General features: G+C 45.7%; 1 protein-coding gene across 20 annotated transcripts in view; it reads right to left on the reverse strand.

Annotated features, from left to right (window-relative positions):
- Window positions 1-24,972, reverse strand: part of MEGF11 (multiple EGF like domains 11) — a 391,832-nt gene that overhangs the window by 332,585 nt on the left and 34,275 nt on the right. The gene's annotated exons all lie outside the window — the stretch shown is intronic.

Here is a 24,972-nt window from a genome sequence, read left to right on the forward strand (position 1 = left end):
CCATCCTTCTCCACTCTTTTGCCCCTTCCTCCTCCTGGCCTTAACCTCAGGGACACAGCTCCCCTCCCCCCATTCTTATCTTTGCCTGCTTCCTCTTATTCCTCCAGACTAAAAGTGGGGCCTTGAGAGGCTGTTTCAAGACTTAGGAAGGAGCCCCCACCCTGTAGCTGCCCTCAGAATGGGGCTGGGAGGATAGACCTCTTCACGGTAGGAGATACCAGAAAGAAAAAGAGCAGGGCAATCCCACAGAGCCCAGGGGTGCTGAGGCCAAGCAGAGCTGTCTGAGGGGGTTTATGGATGATGGGGGGATGTGAGGGGTTGTGAAAACCACTGATGCACCAACTTATGGCTTCCAAGTGGGGAAGGGAGGGTGGGTTGAACTGGGAGATTGGGATTGACATATAAACCCAACTATGTATAAAATGAATAACTAATGAGAAGCTACTGTACAGCACAGAGAACTCTGCTCAAGGATCTGTGAACTGATGGAGAGGAAAGAAATCTAAAGAAGAGTGGATATGTGTGTACATATAACTGTTTCACTTAGCTGTTCAGCAAGAAACTAACACAACATTGTAAAGCAACCAAACTCCAATTAAAAAAGAAAAAACAAACCCCATCGATGCTTAAGGAGCAGGGAAGCCTGTACAAAAGAAGTTGTGATTCTGCAGTGAATGCAAACACTCCCTGCCCGAACACGGTTTTTCTGAAGGATGCCTTTAACACCCTGTAATGTTTCCTATGGTTAAAAACCTGCATCCTGACCTTAACATTGATGCCACTGGGGTGCAAGGTGTCATGGCAGATGGGGGCCAAAGGCATTGTAAGTGCTAAGGCTCTCGTGTACGTGGGTATACACACACACACACACGATGAACACCACACAAGTGTGCACACATGCACACACACACCAGACACACACGACACAAGCATGCACACTCACACACTCACCACACACATAGGCACTAATGTGTGTACACACGCCACACACATACACACACCACATGCACACACATATGTCTTCAGCATAGCCCTCAGCCCTCACAGCAATCAAAGCCCAGTGCCAGCTTCCTGGCAGCCCAAATGGACCTCTGCATTTTTACAATAACATATTTAATGGCAATGGAGGGCAATCATGCCTGTGGGGAGCTGGTGCTGTGTCCTTCCACACTAAGGTCAAGTCCTATTCTCCTCATAACAGCCCCGCGGCCAGAGTGAAAAGGGGGGCGTGCCCCTGCCCCTTCAAGGAGGAGAGCAAACTGCAGCTGCCTGGCAGACAGCCCCCTAAAGCCTCCCAACCTCCCCAGGGCCTCCCTGGCCCCACAGCGTCTGCCTCTGGCCCTCCCCAACTGCCCTCTCTCTCTCTCAGTGTCTGAGCAGCAACACCGCCCTGCCCCATCCCCAATTGTTCATCCAATACAGGATTCTGAGGAGCCCTTCCCTTTCTGGAAGTTTCCTCTGGTACTTGCGGTCGGGTTTCCTTCCAGACTGACTGCCAGACTGTGTTCTCTCCCCTGGAGCTCTGGTCCCCAAGGGGAGGCAAGTGTCCCGTCAGAGGCAGGCAGTCTGGCACAGCTAGTGCCAGAGCATACTTCTGAAGGGCACATGTAAACAGTGACAGAGGAAGACACCATTCTCCTTCAGCCCTGGTGACCTGGTCCTCCTACCCTCGAGGGCCTGAAAGAACTGACCAGAAGCATCTGGCCACGCAAGACAGCTGCCGTCCTCCACCCCTGCAGCTGCTGCTGCTGCCAAGTCGCTTCAGTCGTCTCCGACTCTGTGCGACCCCATAGACGGCAGCCCACCAGGCTCCTCTGTCCCTGGGATTCTCCAGGCAAGAACACTGGAGTAGGTTGCCATTTCCTTCTCCAATGCATGAAAAACCCACTCATGACTGGAAAAAAACCCGACCCTCAGTTCATGCCACAGGGAGAGGGGCTCTGAGAGCCTTGACTTGCAAACACCAGCCCCCTTTCCCACGCACCTCAACCCCCTGCTCCTCTGCCCACCCCAGCACTCCCAAAGCACCTCCTGCAATGCCCAGGTGGGGCAGCACAACTGAGACCTTGGTAGAGATCTGAACATGGATCCATTGATTCTGAGGGTCTGCCTTACACACAGGCCACTGTGCAGTGCTTGTGGAGCATGATAAATCTTTTGCAGCAAGAGGGGAAAATCACTTTGCATTGCACCCACCACTCCATCTGGTTTCTCAAGAGGCAGCAGGATTCAACTTCCTGTCTTCTAGTTGAAACTGGCGATGAAGGAGGAGGTAGGGCTCTTGGGGGCTCTAGGGAAACCCTGGGGTCCCAATGCAGGAACTCGAGCACAAGATCTAAGCTCTCCTAAATGTCCTGTGAATACACGAAGGGTTACTTCTCAGACCCCCTCCTGCGCCACAACTTACCTGCTTACAAGAAGGATATGATCCCAAGGAGAATTCTGACTCCAGGGGGAAATGAGTCAAGCAGTCCCAGCTCTGATCCCAGTCACCTCTGCTCTTTCCTCTCACTCTATCCAAGTTTACCAAAACTAGACTCTTCAAGGTTAGGAACAGTCGCCAGATGAAACGGGAGAAAGAGAGCAAACAGGCAATGCAACTGTGCGCAATTCTTTTTTGAAATTTATTAATTTTTATTCGAGCATAGTTGCTACACAATGTTGTGTTAGTTTCTACTGTACAGCAGGTCAGCTATACATATACACATATCCTCTCTTTTTTAATTTCTTTCCCATTAAGGTCACTACAGATATGCACAATTCTTAACTGGAGCTTAGTTTGGGAAAAAAGACAACTATAAGAGACATTTGGAGAAGGCGATGGCAACCCACTCCAGTACTCTTGCCTGGAAAACCCCATGGACGGAGGAGCCTGGTAGGCTACAGTCCAAGCGGTCGCTACGAGTCAGACGTGACTGAGCGACTTCACTTGCACTTTTCACTTTCATGCATTGGAGAAGGAGATGGCAACCCACTCCAGTGTTCTTGCCTGGAGAATCCCAGGGACGGGGGAGCCTGGTGGGCTGCCGTCTCTGGGGTTTCACAGAGTCGGACACGACTGAAGCGACTTGGCGGCAGCAGCATAAGAGACATTTGAGGGACAACAGAGAAACTTTAAATATGAACTGGGTATTAGAAGACATTAGATATTATTAATGTTGTTAGTTGTGATATTATTCTTATAATTATATTAAAAATATGGGGGGGTTTTTTGGAGATTGTGCTGACATGATTAGAAATAAATATCTTTTTCCGTAAAAAAGATAATAGATGAGGCAAACATAGAAAAATCTTAACAATTGTTGAATGTTGATTGCAGTCCATGGATTTTTATTGTACTACTATCTCCAATTTTCTATACCTTTGCAGGTTTTCATAATAAAACGTTTAAAAAAAAACACAAATGCTTTTTTAAGTTTATGAGATAGGAATAGAATTTAAATTCTTTCCTTTTTATTATTAATTTTTATTGGCATAAAATTGCTTTATAATATTGTGTCAGTTTCTGCTGTACAGCACCGTGAGCCAGCTATACATATGCATAGCCCCGCTCCTGCTCGAGCCTCGCTCCCGCCCCTACCCCATCTCACCCCTCTAGGGCATCTCAGAGCGCCGAGCTGAGCTCCCTGTTGTGTGCGTCGGCTTTCCACTAGCCGTCTAGCTTTATACCTGGTGCTGTATATACATCAATGCTACTTTCTCAGTTTGTCCCCCCTCTCCTTCCCCCACCAGGTCCACAAGCCCATTCTCTACATCTGCACCGCTCTTCCTGCCCTGCAAATAGGTTCATCAGTACCATTTAAAACGCAGGGGGAAAAAAAAAGTCCCAAAGGATGCTTCTGGGCCTCATGCTGCCAGTGGCAAACCCAGATGTTAGCTGCTGAGTGACTTCTGGTAGAAAGGGCACCTGCACCAAAGTTGGAGAGACTGAGTTCAAGGTCATCTCAGCCCCTTCTCTCTCCCTAAGCTTATTTTCTTTGAGCCTCAAGTTGTTCTTATCTATAAAGAAGGAATAATAAAACCATCATGACTAAGTTGTGAGAACTCAATCAACTTCTGCACATAGAAACACATAACACCCTGTGGGTTCTCAATAAACGTTCATTCTTGTCCTTTCTTTGCATCTCCCTGCTTGGTTAGAGGGTTGGCCTAGTGTGTAGCAATGAGAGGCAAAATTTAAGAATTTTTCTCTTACAGGAAGATAAAGTAAGTGTATTTCCCCCTATTCCTCCTGCTAAGTACAACTGAAAACCCCAGACACTATATGCAAAACAAAGAAGATTGTGAAAAATAAAAAGAAAATGCCAGAACAATTAGCAACTTCAAGACCTCACATGATAGTGAGTTCACAAGCACACACTATCATGAGTTCCTTGGGTTTTCTTTTGGCCTTATATGTCCCAGACTTGGAACTGAAGACACCAGGAACCCAGAATTGCCCCTCGGTGCATACACAGCAAGTACTAACAAAAGCCTGCTCTCTCAGCCAAAGGACCAGGAAGAAGGCAGTCTAGCAAGCAGAAAACTTTTAAACCATACCCACTGTACTCCAGCCAAACACCAACTGGTTGTCCCCATCAGCAGAAGCTAAGTGGGGAGCCCAAACCTCCATCCTTGCAAGATTATAATAAAGTACTCCAATGTGCCACCCCCACCATAGGGATAATGTCAAAAAGGCTAAGTAGGCAGCCAGGATGTTTATCCCTACCAGCTGGTAACAAACTGCCCCTTGTAGTACAAGTGAAGATCATGTTGGGAGCCAGAAGTCTCACTGCTGCCCAGCAGGGACAAAAACCCACCCCTACCCTTAGGTGTCAATAGGGGCCAAATCTAGACTTCTAAACCTACCTGATATTTACAAGGCAGGAATCCCTACTTTCCCTGCCAGAGAGTTGTCAGAGAAAGCTAATTAAAACACAGGTATAAATAAGGCCCAGGAGCTCATGACATAACATGAAAATGACCAGGTTTAAATTAAAAAAAAAAAAATCACTCCCCATAGCAAGAACCAGGAAGGTCCCAAACAATGAAAAAGAATAATCAACAGATGCCAATTCCAAAATGACAGTGGTATTAGAATTATATGACAAACAGGTTAAAACAATCATTATAAAAATGTTTTCTTGAGCAACTATGAACATACTTGAGGCAAATGAAAATATAAAAAGCCTCAAAAAATAGAAGATATTTAAAGAATGAAATGGAAATTTTAAAATTGAGAAACAATAAATAAAATAAAAATCCCAGCAGATGGACTTAACAGCAGAATGGACAAGGCACAGGAAAAAAAAATCAGTAAACTGGAAGATAGAACAACAGAAATTACCCAATATGAACAATGGATAGAAAATAGACTAAACATCCCAGATTCACCAAGTGACACAATCCATAAATTCAAACTGTTGTCGCTGCTGTTTAATCTCTAAGTCATGTCTGACTCTTTGTGACCCCATGGACGTTAGCCTGCCAGGCTCCTCTGTCTATAGGATTTCCCAGGCAGGAATACTGGAGTGGGTTGCCATTTCTTTCTCCAGGGGATCTTCCTGACCCAAGGATCAAACCCATGTCTCCTGCTTGGCAGGCGGATTCTTTACCACTGAGCCACCTGGGAAACCCATACATTCAAGATCAAACCCCAAACAAGATAAACCTAAAGAAATCCACTTCAAGGTGCATAATAAGTCAACTTCTGAAAACTAAAAATTAAAAAAAAAACAACTTTGCAAGCAGCCAGAAATCATAAAAATGAATCAAATAGAACTTCAAGAGTTAAAAAGTGAAATAACTGGAATGAAAAAACATCAGATTTGAGTAGGCAGAAGAAAATAAGAGAACTTGATGATAATTCAATTGAGACTATCCAGTCTGAATGGGAAAAAAATGGGGGGAAATGTCAGGAACCCAGAGACCTGTGGTACGCTATTAAACATATCAATATATGTATAATGGAACTCCAAAAATGAGAGGACAGAAAAGGGCAGGAAAATATAGAGAGAAATAGTGGCTGAAAATGTCCCCAATTTAGTGAAAATTATTACATTTCTGAGAAGCTCAAAAAACTCTAAGTAGGATAACATCAAAGAAATTTACACTTAGACACATCAGAAAATGTTTAGAGACACTCTTGAAAGTAGCAAGAGAAAAGCAACTCATTACTTGGGGTCCTCAATAAGAACAGCTATTTTCTCATAAGAAACCACAGAGGGCAGAAGGCAATGGGATAATATATTCAGAATGTTGAAAGAAAAAGAAACTATCAACAAAGAATTCTATACCTAACAAAACTTCCCTTGAAAAATGAAGAAACTAAGACATTCTTGGATAACAACAGAGAGAACTCATCATTTGCAAATCTTCCCTATAATAGATACTAAAAGGAATCTTCTGAACTGAAATGGAAGAAGAGTATACAGTTACTTGAGTTCACATAAAGAAATAAAGAATATCACTAAATGTAAGTACCTAGGTAAGATAAAATACAGTTTTAAAGGGGTCAAGAAGTACAAACTTCCAGTTACAAAATAAGTGATGGGAATGTAATTAAAAAATAAAATAAACAGTTTAAATCTATTTTTGTTTGTAATTTTTTTCTCCTATATGATTTAAAAGACGACTGTATAAAGCAATAATCATAAACCCATGTTGATGAGCACACAATGTATAAAGATGTAATTTATATAACAAATAACAGCACAAAGGAGAAGAGGAATGGATCTACACAGGAGCAAAGTTTTTGTATACTCTTTAAATTAAGTTGGTATTAAATATGTGTAGAGGAAATATTTAAGATTATTATATTACAGATGAGGAGTTACAGGGAAATAAGGATGAGGATGAGGATGTAAAGGGAAATAAGATTTCTATATTTCACTCAAACTGGAAAAATGATAAACTACGTACATATAATGGGCTTCCCAGGTGGTGCAGTGGTAAAGAATCCTGCCAATGCAGGAGACTTAAGAGATGTTGGTTCGATCCGTGAGTCAGGAAGATCCCCTGGAGCAGGGCATGGAAATCCACTGCAGTATTCTTCCCTAGAGAATCCGATGGACAGAGGAGCCTGGCAGGCTACAGTCCATAGGGTTGCAAAGAGCTGGACACAACTGAAGTGACTTAGTGCGCTTGCAGTGAGGGGCTGGGGGTAGGCAGGAAGTAGGCGTAACTATAAACAGCAGCATGAGGGATCCTTGTGGCTACGGAGATGTTCCGCGCCTTGACTAAACTAGCCCAAGCAGCTGCGTTCAGGCCAACATTTGTACTGGACTCGATCAAGAACGGCTTCCCTTGTGGCTCAGCTGGTAAAGAATCCGCCCACAATGCAGGAGACCCCTGGGTTGGGAAGATCCCCTGGAGAAGGGAAAGGCTACCCACTCCAGTACTGTGGCCTAGAGAATTCCATGGACTCCATGGGGTCGCAAAGATTCGGACACGACTGAGCGACTTTCACTTTTCTACCAGGAACCTGTTCCCATTCTGTGCCTCATTCTGATTGGTTGATGCTATGATGTACTGTCAAATATTTTGACCACAATGCTGGTAAGATACTCTCCTGATCCACATGGTCCATAAGGGAGCCATGCAGAAGTAGTTCCTCCCTTCCTCTGGGTATATTCAAAATGCCAGGATATATTCCCTTCCTTACATAACTCCTCCTGCCAGCAGAGTTAGAGAAAAAAACATGCTGATTCACTGCCCTAAGGACCCTGATCACTTTATAGACCCAGGGCACAGGCCTAGCAAAACAAAATCAGATATCCCCAGGACTTCCCTGGCGGTCCAGTGGTAAAGACTTTTCCCATTTACTGCATAGGGACAGGTTCGATCCCTGGCTGGGGAACAAAGATCCTCACGTGCAGCATGGTTAAATAAAAACACAGATATCCCTAGACATACGTCGACTCAAAAAGATCATTGTATTCCACCCAGAAGTGTTTAACTGAGCAGAGTTTACTGAAAGGGACTATTTACACAGGTGAGGGTAGGATAAAGGAATCCACATGGAATGTTAGTTAAAACACTCAGAGATTCGCCTCGGTAGGAAGACATGACCACCCTGATAACTGGCCACTTTGAAGGAGCAAAGTGAAGAATCAGTGACGGGAGCCGGAGAGGAAGGGACTGCAGTTATGGAGGGACACGGCCCCAGGCAGAAGCCCAGGGCAGGAAGGGAGTCAGGAAGAACCCACCCCCCATCTCCTTCTCTTTCCACTCCCCAATCTTCCATAGGAGCCTGCTTTGGCCAAACCCAACCAGAAAGCGGAAATCCAAGGGTCCAAGCCAAAAGGACCTACTCCACACATAGAGCAGTGGCACAGAAGGGCAGGGATGTGTTTGGGAGACACAGTGGCAATCCAAGAGGCAGAGAGGCAGACAGAGACTCAGCAGGGCAGAGCAGCAGTCTCCAACCTTTTTGGCACCAGAGACGGGTTTCATGGAAGAAAATTTTTTCACAAACAAGGGGGTGGGGGTGGTTTCCTGATGCTTCAAGCACATTATATTTACTGTGTGCTTTATTTCAATTATTATTACATCAGCTCCACCTCAGACCATCAGGCATTAGATCCTCGGGTTGGGGACCCCTGGGTCAGAGGATACTCATCACACATGGCACTTAGACACCAAGACCACAGGCTTGGTGTACAACGGCAAGATTCACCCTGCTCACCAGCTCACAGCAGTCTTCCACATTCTCCTGTCCTCCCTGGCACAGCTTTGGTGTGTCCAGGGGAAACTGCCTGCAAAGGGGAAGCCACAGGATGCCCTCCCTGTCCCAGGCCCCCAGGAAAGGGAGACGGTGAAGGAAAAGGTATCTTCTAACACTGTCAAATCCTCAGCCCACAGAGCCCTGCAGCCAGGCTGGGCTGGCCCTGTACTCTGCCAGAAGCCCAGTAATCAAGGTAATTACAGACCTTTTCCTCCTCTTGGCACACTGCCCCCCAACAACACAGCATTTCCCGCCCCCACTCTGGTGCCAGCTCTCTGCCTGGTCTCAACCCACAAACACAGTGTCCCCATGGCAGGGACTGTCCCCAGAGGCTTGCTGGCAGATGGACTGAGGCAGCCACCAGATCAGAGTCCCCACTGCCAGGGACTCCCCTCAGCCCACAGGGGAAGAATCAGTACTCAAGTAGAGGCTCAGGCAGGTTGCCTCAGACCACAGGATGCAAGAGGTGTCCAGAGGGAACAAGAGCTGCATTCTCCAGACAGCTGAAGGGAGGGCAGGCCAGACTCTGTGAGCGGGGTGAGCCCTACTTCCCAGCCATGCATATCTTGGGGCACAGGGCGAAGCTAGAGAGGGCCGAGAAGCTGTTTGGCACAATCAGGGAAAAGGGCAAGAAGGAAAAGTGATGGGAGGCAAAGCTTGCAAACCCTACATTAGAGGAGAACTGGCCCCTGGTGGCTCGGTCGGTAAAGAATCTGCCTGCAATGCAGGAGACCCAGATTCAATCCCTGGGTTAGGGAGATCCCCGGAAGGGAATGGCCACCCACTTTAGTCTTCTTGCCTGGAAAACCCCATGGGCAGAGGAGCCTGGCTGGTACAGTCCATGGAGTCGCCAAGAGTCAGACACAACTGAGTGACTAACACTTCCAACAATAGCTAGTTCGGACCTGAAATTAAAACTCAAAAAATTGCCCCCTCAGTCTCTCCTGCTCTCTCTGACCCCTTGCTAGTGAATAAAGAAAATCAGCCAACTAGTTACTTAAGATCATAGCTCATTAAAATTGAACAAGATCTCAGAGATAAGCACAATCCTCCAATTTATGGGCGAAGAGAAACTGGGAGGAGGAGCAATATAGATAAAGTCACACAGCAAGGGACTTCCCTGGCAGTCCAGTGGTTGGACTGTCAATGCAGGGGGTAAGGGCTCAATTCCTGGACAAGGAGCGTGCCTCGCGGCTACAAGGAGCATGCCTCGCGGCTACAAGGAGCACGCCTCGCGGCTACAAGGAGCATGCCTCGCAGCCAAAATGTAAAAGAGAAGCAACATGGTAACAAATTCAATAAAGACTTTAAAAATAGTCCACATTAAAAAAAAAAAAAGAAAGAAATCTTAAAAGCAAAGTCACAAAAGCAGGACAGTAGCAGTCCCACAGTCAAGTCTCCAAATACTGAGCACCTAGTATGGTTGGATGGCATCGTCAAATCATCGGATATGTTGAATTCAGTTCAGTCGCTCAGTCATGTCCAACTCTTTGCAACCCCATGCACTCCAGCATGCCAGGCTTCCCTGTCCATCACCAACTCCCAGAGCTTATTCAAACTCATGTCCATCGAGTCGGTGATGCCGTCCAACCATCTCATCCCCTGTCGTCCCCTTCTCCTCCTGCCCTCAATCTTTCCCAGCATCAGGGTCTTTTCCAGTGACTCAGTTCTTTGCATCAGGTGGCCATAGTATTGGAGCTTCAGCTTCAGCATCAGTCCTTCCAACACCCAGGACTGATCTCCTTTAGGATGGACTGGTTGGATCTGCTTGCAGTCCAAGGGACTCTCAAGAGTCCTCTCCAACACCACAGTTCAAAAGCATCAGTTCTTCCACATTAAGTTTTCTTTATGGTCCAACTCTCACATCCATACATGACTACTGGAAAAATCATAGCTTTGACTAGGCGGACCTTTGTTGGCAAAGTTTTATCTCTGCTTTTACAATACGCTGTCTAGGTTGGTCATAGCTTTTCTTCCAAGGAGCAAGCATCTTTTAATTTCATGGCTGCAGTCACCATCTGCAGTGATTTTGGACATGAGTTTGAGCAGACTCCAGGAGATAGAGAAGGACAGGGAAGCCTGGAGTGCTGCAGTCCATGGGGCCATAAAGGGTCAGACACAACTTAGTGACTGAACAATGACAGTATATGTTGGGGACTTTTAGAGATGGTAGTGGGGATATAGCAGTGAACAAAATGGTAAATTTTCTCTCCCCATGGGGTTAACAATCTAGAGCAATGCTGCCCAATAGAATGCTCTACTGTGATGGAAATATTCCCATCGCTGTCCAGTAGAGTAGCCACTAGCCACATGTGGCTTTTGAGCACTTGAAATTTAATTACTGTGACCAAACATTGGCATTTTTGCTTCATGTGTTTTGCAGCTCTGCTGTTTGGTGCATGATGTTTAGGACTGCTATACTTTCATGGAGAACTGGCCCTTTTACCATTATGTAATATCCCTCTCCATCCATGGTAATTTTCTTGGCTCTGAAGTGGACTTTAATATTAATGCAGCCATTCCTGCTTTCTGCTAATTAACATTCACATGGTATCTCTCTTTCCATCCAAGAGCTGAATTTTAAATTTTATTTATTTTTAATTAATTTTAATTTAACAACCACATGTAGCTAGTAGCTATAATTTTGGACCATGCCATTTTAGAGAACTCAGCCTGGTAAGTTCTGTTTCTATTTTGCCAGTAGCTGAGCAGACCAGCCTCCCCATCCACTGGGGAAACGTTGCCAGCAACTGCCTGCAGGGAACAATCAGAGGCCCAGGGTAGTCCCCCACCACTGTCCAAGATGGAGAAAACGGCTCTTGACCCACCCCGCTATCTGGGACTCCAAAAACACCTGGATATATCCAGGGAATAGAAGAGACTGAGGATGAGCTAGCTACTTCTGAAGGCAAAACTTTGCCCCTGCTTCCTGCAGGTTCTCCCTCCCAGCCAGGGAGGCAGGACCTCTCCCAGCTCTGGTCCTCTCACTGCAGGGAGCAAGCATTCTCATCATGCTTTCTGGCCAGGGGAGGGTCTTGGGCAGGCAGGGGGGTGGGGCCAGTGGCAGGGGGGACACCAATCCCTTGTTCTCCTGGGTTGGCCCAGGCCTGGTCTGCATAGCAGAGAGAAACGGGGCAGGCCTCAGGGAGAAGGAAATTGGTGGCATGGTTAATTGAGATTTCTTGTGTGGAAAGCCGGCCAGGTAGAATTCAGTGATGTCACGGACTCCTCGGGCAGAGTGACCTCCTCTCTCCTCCAGACTCCCACACATCTTCCTCCTCGCCGCATTGTGTGGTGTCTGCTTACTCACCAGCTCAACCCCCAAGTCTTGCATCTCCCCAGAGGAGCTCAGGGAGCTGTGCACATCCTTCCTACATGGGGAGTGGACACTTCCCTCCCACATAACACCATGACCAAGACCCAGCTCAGAGCTGGTGCAAAATGAATAGGTGTGGAAGGACGATGGCGGGGCAGGGGGAAGAGAGAAGGAATAAGAACAGGATTGCTACCCCCGGTCACCATGGTCCCAACGGCTGAAGAGTAGAGTGGGGGCAGACACACAGGGAATCCAGGGAGAGTCAGGATGTCTGTCCACCATTAACTTCCAGTTGGAGCTGCAACGGCTTCCCAGGTGGTGCAGTGGTAAAGAACCCTGCCAGTGCAGGAGACACAAGAGATGCGGGCTCGATTCCTGGATCGGGAAGGTACCCTGGAGTAGAAAATGGGAACCCACTCCAGTATTCTTGCCTGGAAAATTCCATGGACAGAGGAACCTGGTAGGCTACAGTCCATGGGGCTGCGAAGAGTCGGACACGACTGAGCACACACAAACTCACACTCACACTCGAAACTACAATGCCTCCCCCACCCCTTTGCATTAAGACCAAAATGCTAAACCCGAATTCCAGCGTCAGTGCATCTTTTTATCTGTCTGCCTTTTGACACATCCCAGCATATTTACCTCTCCTGACAAGGACACCTTCGTGTCCTTGCATTGATCGTTTTCCTGAGCTTCAAGGGCAGAAGGGTGGGGAGGCCAGGGCAGGGAAGAGGGGAAATGGAAGGGCCCAGCAGGGGTGACTGAGCCCCTGGAACTTCCACATGGCACCATGCACACCTCCACTTTAGTTTACACATCTTATTTCCTTACCAAATAAGCTGTCACAATAATACAGGAACTGATTCAATTCACGCAGAGCTGCACGGATCACATCAGAAAATGACTGATAGTCTTGATGCAGAAATTGCATTTGTCATACAGGCAAATAAAGTGGGAAGACATGCCTTCAGGATAAAGGTTCTGTCGGCACCAGAGTGCACAACTGACCTGGAGTCCTCCCACAAATGAGACATCAGCACAGGCTCAAGACCAAATGGAAATGGGGAGCAGGAGGGTATGGGGGACCAGGGGCCAGAAAGGCCAACAGGTTGGGCTACCTGGGGTCTGGTCAGCATTGGAAGGACATGCTCTCCAGACGCACAAAGCCACAGCCACCACCTCCACTGAGGGAGGGAAGAAGAGAGTCAGGGCCCCTGGGAGGACCTGGGAATCATTTCACACTGGAAATTCATGGCCAATTACTCCTGTAATTTACTGGTCCAGCTGGAGAGATGCATCTTTGAGCTCCAGCGAGAGACTTTGAAAATCACTCTCCACCCTGGCTTTCCAAGCTCTGCCTGAGATGAATTAAAGGAAATTATGCACAGAAAGCCCCTAGATCAAGGGGACACCCACTCTCCTTCAACTGCCTGCAAGCTGATTAGACAGATAGAGTTCACAGCAGAACAGGCAACCAGGCTGGAAGAATAAAATAAATTTGAAATGCAGAGATTGATGGCTTCTGTCACAAAGTGTTTCCAGAACCACAGTCTGTAAATTGGAATTTCCATCGATGCTAAGGCAGAGATGGGTGGCCGCTCAGTGGCAGTCGTTGGTCTGGTGGGGTTTGGGGGGAAGGATACCAGATTCCCTTGAGATCTATACACTTAAAATCCCCCCAGTGTAAGGAATCCATATTTGAGGCTTTGGTTGTAAAAGATACCCCATCACTCCAAGGAGACACTGAGGCACAGAGCAGTCAGGTCACACTCAGGACCTCCTTTGCCTCCCATAGTAACGTCATGCCCAGTTCCTGGCAGCCAGCCGGTCCTAAGCAACAAGATGTTGCCTGTCTTCTCAGGGCCCTGCAGCACAAACTCACACCAAACTTATTCTTCTCTGTCTCAGCTCAGGTCCCAGGCAAGCCGCAGAGGAGAGGCCACAGACAGGCAAGCCCTAGAACTCAGTTCTGCTCAGGCCCTGGGCCAGGTGAGAGGCAGTGACTGTCAGGTTTTCCACCCCCAGAGACTGTTGCATCTCAGGCTAGGGTAGCTAAAGAGGGGAGGCTAGAGAGGGGATTGTTGATCCAGATGCCCTCTCCAGGAGTAAGATATTCATTCCCAAGTTCCTCTCTGGGAACTGTTCCCAGCCAGAGAGAGCTCTCAAGGTCACATCCCAAACCTGAAGGCAGCTGGTTAGTTGGCCAAAGAGAGGATGGTCATAAAAGTGTGGGCCTCTAGCCACAAGGTGGGATGATCCTATAGGCCATCCCTGCGGCAAGGTTGCCCCACAGGGTGGTGATGATGGTATAGTCATTAACTTATGTCCAATTTTTTGCGACCCCGTGGACTATAGCCCACCAGGCTCTTCTGTCCACGGGATTTCCCAGGCAAGAAAACTGGAGTGGGTAGCCATTCCCTACCCAGGAATCAAATCCAGGTCTCCTGCATTGCAGGTCACAACTCAGCCACCAGGGAAGCCCAGGTGGCTGAAGCCTTTGTTGTGACTGCATCACAACCCAACACCTCCCTCTGCCCCACTTTGCTGCCTTTACCCTCCATAGATGCTAATACTGGGGGCATGAAGAAGACAAGCCCTGATGAGGCAGGTGCCACTGAAGTTGAGGTGACATGAGGTCCCCTGTCCAGTCTAGTCCCTCACATCAGAGCCAAGGGGACCCAAAGAAGGGAAGAGATTTGCCTTTGTCTACACAGCCAGTCCATGGCAGAGCTACCCTAGAATGCAGGCCTTCTGATTCCATATTTCCCCAGGAACCCTCCAGAAAGGTAAGGCCTCCCCAGAAGGAGGCTCAGCCCCATAAGAGTAATTAAGGGAGTTCACTTTTCAGTCCCTACTCACTCCAGCTTTCACGCCACCATTCTGTGGGCCCTTACAGCCAAAACACTCTCCATATCTCTCAGTATCTCTTGGCATATCTCACCAGCATCCTTCTCAGAAGGAGACATCGGTGCCACTACTTTATTATGAGACTTATTAGGTACGTTTCTCAACTAAAGGGCTCTCCAGGTGGCTCAGGGGTAAAGAATCCACCTGCCAAGGCAGAAGATGCAGGAGACTCAGGTTTGATCCCTGGGTTGGGAAGATCCCCTGGAATAGGGAATGGCACCCCACTCCAATATTCTTGCCTGGAAAATCCCATGGACAGAGGAGCCTGATGGGCTACAGTCCATAGGGTCACAAAGAATCAGACACGACTGAGTGATTAAGCATGCACGCATGGTCAGCTAAGGAATGAGATACTCTGTTTGCTCGCAGCTGCCTTAGTTACAGTCGACAATCACCTGTCTATATGTCCTCAAAACTTAAAGATGGCAGAAAAAAACAGAATCACCAAGCATTTACACTGATTTGGTTAATCTCTAGAGGAAAATACAATTAAACGAAAGGAACAAAATGAAAGCTGGCTGGTGAGTTGCCATTTTAAGACGCTCAGTTCAATTAAGCTAAAAGCCTGCTCTCGGGCCACGGCAATAGTTCCCAAACACTGCCAGCACACCAGCTCTCCAGCAGGAGTTAAGATTCCTCAAAGCCAAGGAGGAGGGAATCCCTGGAATCTGCACCTGAACCTCATTCCCATTTAGGACCAACTTCTCAGAACACGGCTGACCACCCGTCACCCCACCCTGCCAGCTGGGGCTCAATAGGTGTCCCAGGATCTAACGTGGGGGTCATAGGCTCTATCGTCAAAGTGTCCAACTTCTCGTTTTTTATTGTTTGCTTGCTTGTCTGTTTGCTTTACAAAAGATAGTCCCTGCTGGGAATCCAGGGTCTGTTTTGCCACTAACTGGCCTCAGTTTTCTCATCTTTAAAGTGGGGATGTCCTTAGACCATGGAAACCTAGATTTTAGCTCCCACATAATTTGCAGCATAACTTCCTGATCAGCAAAATCATTCTAAAGGGCCTGCTTATCCCACCAACTTGAAGCTTAAAAGTGCTGGGGCAGGGAAGATAGATAGCCTTTTCCACACATGATACCAGACCCATGAGACATTCATGGGCAAAAAGTGAACCGTGACCTAAATCTTATTTAGATATACTGATACTGCTAAAAACAAGACTTCCCTGGTGGTCCAGTGATCAAGAATCTGCCTGCCAGTGCAGGGGATGCAGGTTCAATCTCTGCTTGGGGAACTAAGATTCCTTATACCACAACTAAGCCCTTGTACCACAGCTACTGAGCCATGTGGTCCAGGGCCCACATGCCACAACTAGAGAGGCCCATGTGCCACAGCAAAAAGTTTGTGCACAGCAACGAAGACCCAGGGTAGCCAAAATAAATTTTTTAAAAATCAAATCTTTTACTCTGCGAAAGACGGCATTAAGAAACTGAAAAGACAGAGTGGGAGAGAATATTTGCACATCATAAAACAAAGGACTGGTGTCTAGAAACTATAAAGAACTCTCATCTCAACAGTAGGAAGCCGACAATCCAAGCAGAAAAAATGGGTAAAATACTTGCACTACTTCACCAAAGAGGATATACAGATGGCAAATAAGCACATGGAAAGATGTTTGACATCATCAGTCATTAGGGGGATGAAAATTAAAACCACAGTGAGATATCACTCAGGATCTCATGTCAGAATTGCTACGATAAAAATTAGTGATAAGAACAAATGCTAGGAAGGATGTAGAAAGACTGAATCACTCGTGCATTGCTGGAGGCATTGAAAATAATACAGCCACTCTGGAAAAGAACTTAGCAGTTTCTTAAAAAGCTAAACATGCAACTATCATATAACCCAGCAATTGCACTTTTGGGTACCTATCCCAGAGGAATAAAAACTTATATTCAAATAAAATCCTTCACAAGAAAGTTTATAGCAGTTTTATGTGTAACAGTCAAAACTTGGAAACAACCCAATGTCTTTCAGTGTGTGACTGGTTAAACACACTATAGTGCGCCAATACCAAGTGGATGAGGCTGAGGTGACCCCAAAATTCATGTTCACCCAGATCCTCAAAATATGACTTTATTTGAAAATATGGTCTTAACAAATATAATTAGTTAAGATGAGGTCAGGGACTCTGCTTGTAGTCCAGTGGTTAAGAATCTCCAATTCAGGAAAGAATCTGCCAATTCGGGAAACACTGGTTCAATCCCTGGTCTTGGAGGACCCCACAGGCCACAGAGAAGCTAAGCCTGAGTACCACAACTACTGAGCCTGTGGGCCCTAGAGCCTGTGCTCCACAATAAGAGATGCCATGGCAATGAGAAACCCACACACTGCAGCTAGAGAGCAGCCCCCCTTTGTCACAACTAGAAAAACCCACATGCAGAAAAAAGGCCCAGAGCAGCCGAAAATAAGTAATCTGTAAAATCAACACACAGAAATCCCTTGCATTCCTATACACTAATAATGAGAAAATAGAGAAATTAAGGAAACAATTCCATTCACCATTACAATGAAAAGAATAAAATACTTAGGAATATATCTACCTAAAGAAACTAAAGACCTATATATAGAAAACTATAAAACACTGGTGAAAGAAATCAAAGAGGACACTAATAGATGGAGAAATAGACCATGTTCATGGATCCGAAGAATTAATATAGTGAAAATGAGTATACTACCCAAAGCAATCTATAGATTCAATGCACTCCCTATCAAGCTACCAGTATTTTTCACAGAGCTGCTGCTGCTGCTAAGTCACTTCAGTCATGTCCGACTCTGTGTGACCCCATAGACGGCAGCCCACCAGGCTCCCCCATGGAGTGGGCTGCCATTTCCTTCTCCAACGCATGCTAAAACAAATAATTTCACAGTTTGTATGGAAATACAAAAAACTTCAAATAGCCAAAGCAATCTTGAGAAAGAAGAATGGAACTGGAGGAATCAACCTGCCTGACTTTAGGCTCTACTACAAAGCCACAGTCATCAAGACAGTATGGTACTGGCACAAAGACAGAAATATAGATCAATGGAACAAAATAGAAAGCCCAGAGATAAATCCATGCACCTATGGACACCTTATCTTTGACAAAGGAGGCAAGAATATACAATGGAGAAAAGACAATCTCTTTAACAAGTGGTGCTGGGAAAACTGGTCAACCACATGTAAAAGAATGAAACTAGAACACTTTCTAACACCATACACAAAAATAAACTCAAAATGGATTAAAGATCTAAATGTAAGACCAGAAACTATAAAACTCCTAGAGGAGAACATAGGCAAAACACTCTCCGACATAACTCACAGCAGGATCCTCTATGACCCACCTCCCAGAATATTGGAAATAAAAGCAAAATTAAACAAATGGGGCCTAATTAAACTCAAAAGCTTCTGCACAACAAAGGAAACTATAAGCAAGGTGAAAAGACAGCCTTCAGAATGGGAGAAAATAATAGCAAATGAAGCAACTGACAACTAATCTCAAAAATATACAAGCAACTCCTGCAGCTCAATTCCAGAAAAATAAATGACCCAATCAAAAAATGGGCCAAAGAACTAAATAGACATTTCTCTAAAGAAGACATATAGTTGGCTAACAAACACATGAAAAGATGCTCAACATCACTCATTATCAGAGAAATGCAAATCAAAACCACAATGAGGTACCATTTCATGCCAGTCAGAATGACTGTGATCCAAAAGTCTACAAGCAATAAATGCTGGAGAGGGTGTGGAGAAAAGGGGACCCTCTTACACTGTTGGTGGGAATGCAAACTAGTACAGCCACTATGGAGAACAGTGTGGAGATTCCTTAAAAACCTGGAAATAGAACTGCCTTATGACCCAGCAATCCTAATCCTGGGCATACACACAGAGGAAACAAGAGTTGAAGGAGACACATGTACCCCAATGTTCATTGTAGCACTGTATATAATAGCCAGGACATGGAAGCAACCTAGATGTCCATCAGCAGATGAATGGATGAGAAAGCTGTGGTACATATACACAATGGAGTATTACTCAGCCATTAAAAAGAATACATTTGAATCATTTCTAATGAGGTGGATGAAACTGGAGCCTATTATACAGAGTGAAGTAAGCCAGAAAGAAAAACACCAATACAGTATAGTTACGCATATATATGGAATTTAGAAAGATGGTAATGATAACCCTGTATGCAAGACAGCAAAAGAGACACAGATGTATAGAACAGGCTTTTGGACTCTGTGGGAGAGGGTGGGATGATTTGGGAGAATGGCATTGAAACATGTATAATATCATATATGAAACGAATCGCCAGTCCAGGTTCAATGGATGACACTGGATGCTTGGGGCTGGTGCACTGGGATGACCCAGAGGGATGGTATGGGGAGGAAGGAGGGAAGGGGGTTCAGGATGGGGAACATGTGTATACCTGTTGAGGATTCATGTTGATGTATGGCAAAACCAATACAATATTGTAAAGTAATTAACCTCCAATTAAAATAAATAAATTTATATTAAAAATAAAAAAGATCAGGTCATCCTGGACAAAGGAAATCCTGAAATCCAGTGACCAGTGTCCTCATGAGAAGGCCAGGTGATGATGGATTAGTGAGTGTACCTACAAGCCAGGAACACCAAGTGTTGCTAACAGTTAGCAGAGTCTAGGAAGAAACAAGGAAAGATTCTTCCCTAGGGCCTTCTGAGGGCGCATGGCCCTGCTGACACCTTGATTTCTGACTTCTGGCCTCCAGAACTGTGAGAAAATACATTTCCGTTGTTTTAAGCCACCCCGTCTGTGGTACTTTGTTACAGCAGCCCTAGGAACTAACACACCAAGGGATGTTACTCAGCAATAAAAAGGAACAAATTGAGCCACACAACAACCTGGATGAATCTCCAGAGAATTATCCAGAGTGAAAAAAGCCCATCTCAAAAGGTTACATACTGTGTGTCTCCATTTATATGACATTCTCAAAATGACAAAATTAGAGTGATGGAAACCAGATCGGTGGTCACCAGGGGAGCAGGTAAGGAAGGGCAGGACTATAAAAGGGGAGCATGAGGGAGTTGTGGGGGTGATTGAATAGTTCTGTATCCTGATTGTGGTAGTGGTTCCATAAATCTATGGATATGATAAAATTCTGGTACACACAGACACACATGCACAAAGTACGTCCTTGTAAAAACTGCTGAAATCCAAATAAGATCTGTAGTTTAGTTACTAGAATGGTGGCAATGTCAATTCCTAGTGTTCTTACTTATACTGTGATTATGTAAGATGCTATCATTGGGGGAAGCCGTGACGAGTACCTGAGAATTGTACTATTTTTGCAAATTCTACATGAGCCTAAAATTATTTCAAATTAAAAATATTTTAAAAGGAGTGTTGGGAGGATTCAATATGTTTTACAAGTGTAAAGAAAAAGATGTCTTTACTATTTAAAGTTGACTCCTAAAAAGCTCTGAAGGCAGATAAACCCAAGCCAGCATTTCAGCTTCACCACTTACAAACTCTGTAGCCTTGGGCAAGTCCTTTCACCTCTCTGAGCCTCTAGCTCTTCAATGTAAGTTCCTCTACAGGAATAATGACATGCAGTGCACACATTACCCATGAGATGCTGCGTATGAAAGCATCTGTACTTTGCAACCGTAACGGAGTCACATAGTGTCTATCTTTACCTCAACCAACACAACTCCAATTTGTCTTCATGTCCTACTGTGGTGCTTGATTCCACTCTTCAAGATCAGACAAGCTTCTCCTGAAAATCCAGGTCCCTCTAATGCCCAGGTCTTCCAGATTCCTCACCTAGTCCACCTAAGGGCAGGGCTGCACCTGAAGCTCAGACCTCCATGGAAGCAGCACCCCTTCTGGAAATGCAGGCCAAGCTTTGCAAAGTTTCCCTGCCATTTGACCCTCAGTGTTAATAGGGTACTGCTGATAACCTTCCCTGATCAGAGACCCCAACTACCATCCCTTCCCTTTCTTCTCCATCTTGACCCTAGCTATCACTCCAATAGTCTTGCCAAAACAAGAGTTATTCCTTTATGGTTGCAAAACACAGTGTACACAGTACTTTTTACACATGTGTTATGCCTTCTTAGGGTCCCAGCAAGACTCTAGCAAGAGGCAGAGCAAATGTAAGAATCCCACTTTTCCAAATCAAAGAGGTACACATCGGGGAGGTGGGTGAGGACTAGGAAGTAGAGAACCAGCACAATTAACCACGTACTGGATGCCAGGCACTTCATTTTCTTTCATGTGATTATTACAAGTTTATGACAGTGACAGATTTTATTTGGCTCCAAAATTAATGCGGATGGTGACTGCAGCCATGAAATTAAAAGATGCTTGCTTCTTGGAAGGAAAGCTATGACAAACCTAGACAGCATATTAAAAAGCACAGATATATCACTTTGCCAACAAAGGTCCATATAGTCAGAACTATGGTTTTTCTGGTAGGCATGTAGGGATGTGAGAGTTGGATCATAAGGAAGGCTGAATGCTGAAGAATTGATGCTTTCAAATTATGGTGTTGAAGAACACTCTTGAGAGTCCCTTTGACAGCAAGGAGATCAAACCAGTCCATCCTAAATATACATTGGAAGGATTGATGCTGAAGCTCCAATTCTTTGGCCAACTGATACAAAGAGCCGGCTCATTAGAAAGGACCCTGATGCTAGGAAAGATTGAAGACAAAAGGAGAAGGGGGGCGGCAGAGGATGAGATGGTTAGATTTGAGCAAACTCCGTAAGTTCGTGGGGGACAAAGGAGCCTGGCATGTTGCAGTCCATTAGGTCACGAAGAGTCAGACACAACTTAGAGACTCAACAACAACGACAGAAGTATTATTAAATCTCCATTTTGCAGATCAAACACCTCCGTTCAGAAAGGTTAAGTAACATATCCAACAACACACAGCTCATAAAGGCAGAATGGGAATCAGACCCAAGCCTGCCTGACTCCAAAGCAGGGATTTTTCCTTTACACCAGGCACCAAGTCCATCATGCTCCCATCCATCCATTCATTCATTACACTCCCTTTTATCAAGAAACAGTTGGAAATCCTTCCTCTCTGTGGGGATTTCCTGAGTTGGCCAGACCCACGAGCGCTCTGGCAGCACACACATGAGGATCGTCAGCTGCCCCTCTTCACTCTACATCCCCAAAGGCTCAATCTGTCCTTATTGCATTATGTTTCCATGCTGGGATCTCCCAGGAGCATCCTTTGCCTTCCCTAGGCAATGACCCCACCATCGCTTCTCAGCCTTGCCCTCCAACTTTCTCCTACAGCTCCCCAACTTTGTAGACAGCTGGAGGCTTGGCTGTGTCAAGTGTCAAGGCTGAAAGGACCCTCAGAGAGCATTCACGATGACTCTGAGATCCAGAGAGCAAGGCACTTGCCTCCAGCTCTACAGTGACACGTGGCAGGACCAGGCCTAGCCCTCAGACCTCCTAGCTCATGTCCAGCCCCACACAGGCCCCCACACAGCATCACTCCATCACCACCAACAGATCTGCCTGTCTCCCTCCTGGTATCTCTCCTGGTTGCCTGGGTCAGGGGCTCACGGTGGTTACAGGACTCCCTCTCCCTTCCACACTCCTAAATCCTGTCTGTCCTCCCAGCTCCAGCTCAATCCTGCTTTTCCCCTGAAAGTGTTCCAGGTTATTCTAGCCCACAAGCGTCTCTCCTTCCATCAATCACTGCTGCTTCTGCCCTCCGTTCCCCTGATACCGCCAAGTCTCATATGATTTCACAATCATCATGACCCTTAGTTTAATCTTCCCTCTACTGCCAGACCACCACCCTCTCCAATGCACTTGACTTAGCTGAGTGAACAGAAAATCAAAAAAGTGTGGCAGGGTGGATAGAACACAGATTGCTTGTCCATATGATACCCCTTATGGAGTATCTCTCTTATCTTTCCCCACACTTATGGGATTTGCCACTCCATGCCCCCAAAGGACAGTCTAGAACATACCTCATCCCATGATAGCATTGTCTAATAACCTACTCAGAACTAAACTTTGGGGTAAAATTCCACTTTTGAAGCTTGCTCCCCTTGTGATTAATTGGGATGCCAGGATCAAACCAAGTCTTCCACCCCATTATGTAAAGCCACATAAAAGCTGCTCCTGCTAATAGCACTTTCCTGAATTCCTCAAGCTGGCCTGCAATAAGTATTCCTAATTGTGCTTGTTAAAAAGTGGATTTATGAATCCCAATTAGGCCACTTGCACTTATGCGGCAGCAGTTTTCAATACCACCCAACCTTCCTTCTTCCCAGGATGAAATTATTTTTGGTGGGTGACAGAATAATTACTAAAACATAAAAGGACCCACTCGGTACCACAACAGCAGCTTCAGCAATTCTGTCAAGAGGGCTCGAGGACAAGCAGTGTCTGGATGGCAAATTTAAAGCCGTGTTAAGCTTCTGCCACTCTACACCATCAACCACGCTGGCACCTCTCCTGGTTTCTCCTTGGATTCAATACAATCTTCTAGATACCTGGCCCCACCTGCCTCACCGTCCCCCTGCTCTTTATTTCCCAGCTGCTCCCCACCTACACCCATGCCTTCTCCTCCCAGGGCAAGTTCTTCCAACTCAACAGACTTTCCTCATTCCCACTCACCCCCATCTCCCTGGAGAAGTCAGTCCCTCAGGAAGCTTCCTTCCTTGACCCAGCCTCTCACACCCACTGCCTCTCAAGCATTCACCACACCCATGTGAATCCTCAGTTGTGTGTGTGTGTCTCTAGCTCTGAGCTGTGAGCTCCTTGAGGGCAAGGACTGAGTCTAACTCATCTTGACATCCCAGGACCTCCATCACTCACTCACTCCCTTCTTTCCTTTAACAAACTTGTTGGAACCCAATCAAAACATGGGCAAAGGATCTGAACAGACATTTTTCCAAAGAAGATACGCAAATGGCCAATATGCACACAAAAGATGCTCAACATCAGTCATCATTAGGAAAATGCAAATCAAAGCCGCAGCAAGATATCACCTCACCCCCATCAAGATAGCAACTATCAAAAGAACAGAATTCAAGAGGAAAGTGACATATATACGCCCATGGCTGATTCATGTTGATGTTTGGCAGAAACCAACACAATTCTATAATTATGCTTCAATTAAAAAAATAGGTAAATTTAAAATTAAAAAAAAAAAAGAACAGACAATAACAGGTGTTAACGAAGGATGTGGAGAAACCGGAACCCTCACGCTGCCGGTGGGGATGTACAATGGGGCAGCCATTTTGGAAAACAGTCTGGCTCTTCCTAAAATGTTAAACACAAAGTTACCATATGACCCAGCAATTTCACTCCTACATACATACCCAACAAAAATGAAAACACATCCGTGCAAAGACATGTACACAAACTTCGTTGCAGCATTATCCTCCATGAGCCCAATGCAGGCGGCCTGGGTTTGATTCCTAGACAGAAAATTAGACCCCACATACCTCAACTAAGCACCCACATGCTGCAACTAAAGGTCCCGCACACTGAAATTAAGGCCCAGCAAAGCCAAATAAGTAAGTATAAATATAAATAATACACTAAAACCATTGAATTGTATGCTTTTAAATGATGAGTTGTATGGTATGTGGATTATTTTTCAATAAAGCTATTGCCAAATTTTTAAAATCATTTGTTGGGCACTTACTATGCGGGGGCAGAGGGCAATGCAAGGACAAAGCCCCTGTAGCCAGAGCCCCTGGACGCAACTCTATTCAGGGTGGGTAAGTATGGAGCCTCTTTCGTCCACTATTATAACCTCCCTCAAGATGTCTGTTTGGCCTAACAAGACAGTGACTGACCTCTTTCAATCAACAACAGGACCACTTGCTACTTTGAGAAATAAAATACTATAGAAGTGAAGAGAAGTTTCTAAAATGAGACCACTTAGTGTCAAATCCCAACTCTGCCTGTTACCAGCTGTGTGACCTTGCACAAGTTACTTTATGTCTCTGAGCCTTGGTTTTTGTCATCTATTAAATGAAAGGATAATAACATAATCCACCCCACAAGGCCATTGTGTAGAT

Source organism: Ovis canadensis, chromosome 7, assembly GCF_042477335.2.
Source record: "Ovis canadensis isolate MfBH-ARS-UI-01 breed Bighorn chromosome 7, ARS-UI_OviCan_v2, whole genome shotgun sequence".
In the NCBI taxonomy this organism is placed as follows: domain Eukaryota; kingdom Metazoa; phylum Chordata; class Mammalia; order Artiodactyla; family Bovidae; genus Ovis; species Ovis canadensis.